The sequence below is a fragment of the Eubalaena glacialis genome, chromosome 6 (assembly GCF_028564815.1).
Source record: "Eubalaena glacialis isolate mEubGla1 chromosome 6, mEubGla1.1.hap2.+ XY, whole genome shotgun sequence".
Classification (NCBI taxonomy): domain Eukaryota; kingdom Metazoa; phylum Chordata; class Mammalia; order Artiodactyla; family Balaenidae; genus Eubalaena; species Eubalaena glacialis.
Genome location: NC_083721.1, coordinates 129,583,855 through 129,590,593, shown reverse-complemented (window position 1 = coordinate 129,590,593; position 6,739 = coordinate 129,583,855). Strand labels below are relative to the sequence as shown.

The 6,739-nt window shown below is 51.0% G+C and overlaps 1 non-coding gene across 1 annotated transcript; it reads left to right on the top strand.

Moving 5' to 3' along the window:
* Positions 1-6,118: 6,118 nt before the first annotated feature.
* On the top strand, positions 6,119-6,225 carry LOC133094199 (U6 spliceosomal RNA). Its single transcript, XR_009701412.1, has one exon. It is a non-coding gene; the product is annotated as a U6 spliceosomal RNA (small nuclear RNA).
* Positions 6,226-6,739: the final 514 nt, after the last annotated feature.

Below are 6,739 nucleotides of genomic sequence, written 5' to 3'. Positions count from 1 at the left end.
GAAGTCTGATTGGGACCCAGTTGCATGCAGGGAGGTTGCCTGAGGGGAAATCAGTGCTGGCAAAATAGTCAGGTGTGTCTTTTAACAGTTAACTCAGCCTTAACAAAAAGTCTGCACTCATAAAGTGTGAGAGAGCTGGCCGGTGTTTTGAGTCTTCATGCCCCAAACCCCTTGTCGCCGACGGGGCCAGGATACTTTGTGGAGGAAGGTGAACTGAATGGATGTCATGTGGGTGTGTGTAGTGGTTGGCATGTCTGGAGTGGCTGGCCCAATGCCTGTCACTACCTCTTCCCCTCAAGCTGCCCAGTCTCTGAGGAAGCCTGAAGAGCCACTGGTGGCCTATGGGCCTTTTCCCTAGCATCCACAGGCCACCCTCATGTGAGGCCTCTTCCCACTCAGGCCCCTGATCTGCATTCTGAGATTAAAGGAAAGGAGGACAGGGTGATCAGGCTCTTTGGAATTCAGCGTCTTGAAGATGACTCCAGAGAGCTCAGCAGGGCAGCCTGGCCTGAGCACCACAGTAAGAGCGAGCAGGGCTCTCCTAAACGCACCTCACTAAATACCTTTCTCCACCCGCCATTGAAAAGGTCCCAAGTGGCTTGATTGTTTTCTTTCACTGCTTCCAACATACACCGGGGCAAGCAGCTCTTCTTCAAAACTTCTGTGGTTGCTTCCTGAGCAAGAGTGAAGGTGTTTTCTTCTTCCTTACCCCCGTTAGTGCCCAGGCTATGGGTGGGAGTGGTGTGAGTTGGGTTTGGGGCTGCTGCAGATTGACTTCACTGTCCATCCTCCCCCAGGCCCTTGGCAGGGGAAAATACAGCTGGGGGGGTGGGGGGCTGCTCTCTCCTCTGTTTTTTTCTGACCACCCAGGCTGGCGCCCTCTCTCTCTCCCTCTCCCTCTCCCTCTCTCCCCCTTGCAGGCATTTCCGCTGCTGGCCTGCAGCAGCCAGGTGTGACAGCATTGTTGTGTGTGTCATCACTTCCCTGAATTCCAAACTTGGCTCCCTTTTCAGCCTTTAAGGACTGTGTGTGTGTGTGTGTGTGTGTGTGTGTGTGTGTGTGTGTGTAGGGGTTGGGGGTGAAGGAAGGGGTTACTCTCAAGGATTTTCTGAGTAGGAAGGAAGAGGAGTCCTGATCCCAGGTACCGATCTCTCCAGGAAGCGGTGGGGCGCGCCTTGGTTTACTTCTCAGCCCTCTTGGGCAGGCTGGGTAGGGCCCTGCTTCTGGGCGAGGTCGGGATCCCGCCGGCAAGACAGACCGCGCCGAGGCTTGTGTGGGGCCCCAGGGCGTTGCGGCGCGCAGGGCTCCGGCTCAGTGACCTTGGGGCGGTGCCCACGTCCAAGGGCCGGGCGGAGCTCCCAGCCTCTCCGGCCCGGGTTTCCCGGCGGCCCGCAGCTGCGGCTCCGGTTTTCCAGCCCGAGCACCGCCGGCCGACGCCGTGCAGCGACCCGCCGACCTAGCGCGGCCGCCGGCCCCGCGTCCGACCCGCGCGGCGGAGGCCCCGACAGCCGGAGCGAGCTGTGCCCTCCGCTCTGATGGAGCGAGGCTCTCCTCTTCCCATGGCCGGGAATCCTGCAACAGCGCTGGAGCGGCCCGCGCCTTGGGAGCCTGGAGGCCGGGCCCCGCCAGGTGAGCCGCCCGGCGGCCCCGAGGCAGGCAGAGCTTCCCTGGCCCCGCTCAGCTGGCCCCGAGCCGCCGCCGGCGGAGGGCCCCGAACACCCGCCGCTCCCCGCTCCTGCGGGGCGAGAGGGAACCCTCTGCGGCGCCACGGCGGGAAGAGGGAAGCTTGAATACGCGTGGTGATTAGTACATACCCGCGCGACTCCACACCTCAACAGCTGTCAGCACCATCCCGGCCCACCCCACCCCACGGACTCCAGGTCTTTCTACCCAGGTCACATTCCTCCATCCATCTCTCTCTCAGTCAACCCCCGTTATCCCCTCCAGTTCTCCTTTTCCCCACTACTCTCTCACACTCACCTGTCACATATACTAGTTCAGATCCTGCACATTTTGGTGGAAAACCTGTCAGTCTGATGCTGGGACTCTAAGCCTCTTCACACACTCCCACACCCAGCTATCTCAAGACTGATCTCTTGGCTCCATGTCTGCAACTCTGACTCCCAGAAGCCTGCTGATTCTCTGATGTCCTTGGCCTGTGGTTAGGGTGACTGGGCTGCCACCTGGATGTCACCATGGCGAGGTTGCTGTTCAGAGTTCTTTTGAGAAGCTCAGGTACAGAACGTATACCTGATGCCCTTGAACACACACAGGCCACTCACACAGGCTTCGTCTCTGTCTTGTAGCTGTGCTTGCTGCCCGAACTGACAGGCTGCAGAGAGGTTTGCACGGTTCTCTCCCGTGCACACACCCACACGGCGCCAGGCCCCAGGCCAGCCAGTATTATTCTGCCTGGTTAGGATTAGCAGAGTCACTTACCCAAATATGTGCTTGGGAGAGAGAGTGAGAAAGAGTAGGGAAGTGGAGAGAGAGAGAGAGAGAGAGAGAGAGAGAGAAAGAGAGAGAGAAAGAGAAAGGGAGAGAGGGAGAGAGGACGCTATTACCCATTCTGGGGAAGAACTCACAGACCAGAGCTGAGAGCTGTTTCCAGTTGGTAAGTATCTTGCTGAATTCCCCCACACCCCACCCTGGGCCTGTGGGTGGCTGGGCTGGGAGGCAGCAGGCCAGAGTTCTGGGTTCCTCCTTACCTTACTGATGTTGGGCTTCAAGTCCATCAGCACCTCTTTGCCCCAAGGAGTGTACGCCCTACCCTGTACCAGGCAGACTGCAGTGCAGTTGCAGACCTTTTTCCTGGTTGAGCCTAATTCAGAAAGAAAAGGCAGAGGGGGTTGTTCCTGGGCCATGACAGGACCTCTCCCTTCCAAAGACCTCTGGAATGCTCCCAGAGAGAGAAGTCTAGGGTGGCAGGAGCTGCTGGCCAGCTTCCTCTGGTATCCTATGGCTGTGACTCCCATGGCCCAAAGCCATTTTCTTCAGCTCTGAACAGTGAGTACCCTGACAGTAGGCCCAAACACATGCTTGAGAGCGTGATGTATTCTTGTTTAAAGTTGCCTTTTTCCACATCCAAACTGTAAGCCTTGATGGGCAGAGACTGTGTCCTCCACTTCTCACTCAGTGCTTCGCACCAGGGTGGGCTTAATGCATTGTAGTGGAGTTGGAACATGGCTGTGCTCCACAGAGAATTGAGAGATGCCACTTTCCTTGTTATGAAGCTGGAATTTCTAAGAAAGGGACTGCAGGTGGGGAAGAGTGGCTGGACCATAGAGGGCCAGCTCAGGATCTGAGGGTCCTCTGTCGTCTGGGGCTATCTGCTCATTATGGTGGTACAGCCGTGCTGCTGAACCTTAGGCAGGGACACAGGACATCTTCCTGGTTCCCCCACCCCTCCCCCACCCCCTGATCATGGCGAGGATGTGTCTGAAACAGTCAAACTTAACTTTACTAGAAAGAGAGAGGCCTCTGCATCTGTGGCAGCTAGCTTGCAAGGTAAGGCCTGCTGTCTGGAGCCGTAAGCAGGCCCATGAGGGGATACCTGAAAGAGCTCTTCCTCCTGGTTCTCATTCATATTTCTCTCCACAAATGGGCACCATCTAAAGAGCGTCATGTAGGAGGGCAGTTTTAGATGCCTAGCTTTGATGAAGTCCAGAGGAAGGGAGAAGGGCTGAGTTTTATGTTCCCTATTACTGGGCTTCCGAAGAAGATTTCCATCATGCCAAAATGGTGTGTGTATGTGTGTGTGCCGTTTAACTTACATATGGTAAACAATATGCACCTCAAGTGTACAGCTTGATGTATTTTTACATATAATATAGCATGTAACCACCACTCTGATCAAGATACAGAGCTTTAACATTTCTGTCACCTCAGAAGATTCCCTCTATCATTTCCTCATTCATACTTACTACCAAAGGTAACAGGTATTCTGATTTCTATCACCATAAATGAACTTTGCCTACTTTGGCTTCTTATAAATGGGGCATACCACATGTACTCTTTTTAGTCTGGTTTCTTCTGCATAATATGTTTTTTTTTTTTCGTAATATGTTTTTGATATTCATTCATCTTGTTGATGTATCAGACATTATTGCTGCGTAATATTCCACAATTTGCTTATCCATTCACCTATTGATGGACATTTGTGTTGTTTCCGGTTTGGGGATATCATAAATAAAACTACTGTCAATGTTTTCTACATGTCTTTTTGTGAAGGGCATTTCATTACTCTTGAATGACTATGTAAGCGAGTAGGCATCTGTTTAGTTTTAGTAGAAATTGCCAGTTTTCCAAAGTGGAAGAACAAATTACAGTGTTATACAGACAGACATGCTGTAACAGGTCTTTTCCTTCTAGAAAGCATTCTCTAAAGACCGCTGTGTACCTCCAGCTGTTATTATTATTGTCATCATTATAAAGGGTTAAGATAGCTATCCTTTATTAAACACTTATTTTGAACCAGGGACTTTACATGTGTTTTCTCATTTCATTTTTTTTTTTCAAGAGAAGGAAGGATTTATTACTTGCAGCAAGTAAGGAGAACACTAGGGATCTTTCCCAAAGCTGTGTCTCATTTCATTTTTATGACAACTGAACTCCCTGGTGGTCCAGTGGTAAGCTGAGGGGTTGGTGCTATTCCCATTTGATAGATGAAGAAACTGAGGCTCACAGACGTTAAGTAACTTGCTGAAGGCCCCCAGCCACTAAGTGGCAGTTTGACTTTGGAACCCTGATTTTCACCTCTGAGTGTGTGCCTCTGTTGCTGCCAGATCAGGAAGTCCTTCCTTCCATCTGACCAAATCTAAGCTGTTATTTATGAGGCCCATTTCCTATAACCTCTGGTCCTCCCTGCATACATGGTCGCACCATGTATGAGGCTTGAGATCTCTGTACACATACATATGCACACAGTTTTTGTCACAGCCATGCACACCCACTGTGAAGAAGACGGGCATGGGGGCCAATTCATGAAAACCTCAAAGCTTGCCAAACCCAGGGCTCAGCAACCTGACGGTGTTCCTCTCAGGGAATTTGCAGGAGAAGATTAGACCTGCAGAGAAGATTAGGCCTGCAAAGAAGATTAGGGACAAGTCTGTTTTTGGATGCTTCTGAGAAGAATTCAGAGACCATCCTTCCCTGGGAAGAGATGGGCATTTGGTCCTCCTCCCAACACGTTGAGCCAAGCCCATAACACTGGTGATTTAGAGGCGTCAGCCTGGGGCATCCCTCTATCTGCAGGTTCGTCCAGGGATGTTCATCTGGGGTTGATGGGGATGGTAGCCTGGAAATGTCACACCTTGCCTGGGAAAGTGGTAAGTGGGAAGGATGTGTGTGGTGTGTGCAGGGAGAGAGCTGCACTTCAGGACATAGCACTTGACTGGGCCCTGCGGGGAATGGTCTCTCTGGGAAGTAGAGCCAACTGCCTTCTCCTCAGGACCATGTCCCTAGGACGTGGCTCCCAGGTATCCAAGGCCCTGGGCTTCACTGAGAGGAGTGTGCCGCCCTGTGGGTGGAGACAGTGCGTGGGCACTATACAGCGCACCGGGCCCTCCTCGAGCTCCTTTTCAGACTAATTGAGGCCTTGCTGGGCTCTGGGTTTGTAACTGGGGGTAATTGCTGGCAGGCTGCTGTGGTGGTACAAGCAGGCTTTTGTTGGGGGAAACTGTGGTCAGTATTTTGGAGCTTTGGGTGGGAATCCTTTCCAGGATTCCTGTGTGCTCTGTTCCAGGTACCTCTTGGCCCTAGCCTTTTGCTAGGATGCAGCACTTCTGAGGAATGGGAACTAGTAGCACATCTGAACAGGAAGGGCCCCCTCATGTGGATGATGGGAACTCAGGTCCAGAAATATACAAGGTCTGCTCTAGGCCACAGAGGTAGTGCAGGTGGAATGGAGGTCCTGGTGCCCGGTACTGTCACCGATGCACACCCACCACAGTCTGGGAGGCACCGTGGGGGAGTGGTTAACACAGACCTCTGTCCCAGTTCTTACTGACATCAACCTTGGAGATTATGGAACCTCCCTGAGCTTCAGAGTTTTAACATTTTGTCATTCTTTGAACAGGCAATATATTTGCGTATACCAAAATTAAAAAAAAAATAGAAGGTGCTCGGTTCGGCAGCACATATACTAAAATTGGAACGATACAGAGGAGATTAGCATGGTCCCTGCGCAAGGATGACACGCAAATTTGTGAAGTGTTCCATATTTTTGTATAGCTGATTCACTTTGCTATAAAGCAGAAACTAACACACCATTCATTGTAAAGCAATTATACTCCAATAAAGATGTTTTAAAAATATACAGAAGGCTTACAATGAAAAGTCTCCCACTTCTGTCCCCAAGTCACCCTTCTCACAGGCAGCCAGTGACCCTAGTCTCTTGTATATCCTCCTGGACATATTTTATGCATGTGCAAGCATACCACATATGTTTCCCTGCCCTCCCGCACTTTTTGCACATGGCAGCATCTAATGCAGTGTTCTGCACCTTAGAAATCTTTCCATATCAATGCCTTCACTTTATAGAGCTGCATAGCATTAGCTTGTTTCCAATCCTTTGCTTTTATGAACAATACTGTAATGTAAAATCTTGTATATACCTAATTTTGTAGACATGTGCATATATCTGTACAAAAATTTCTAGAAGTATAGAAATGGGTCAAAGGGTATATGCATTTATAACTTTGATAGATGTTACCAAATCACCCTTCTTATAGATTGAAGC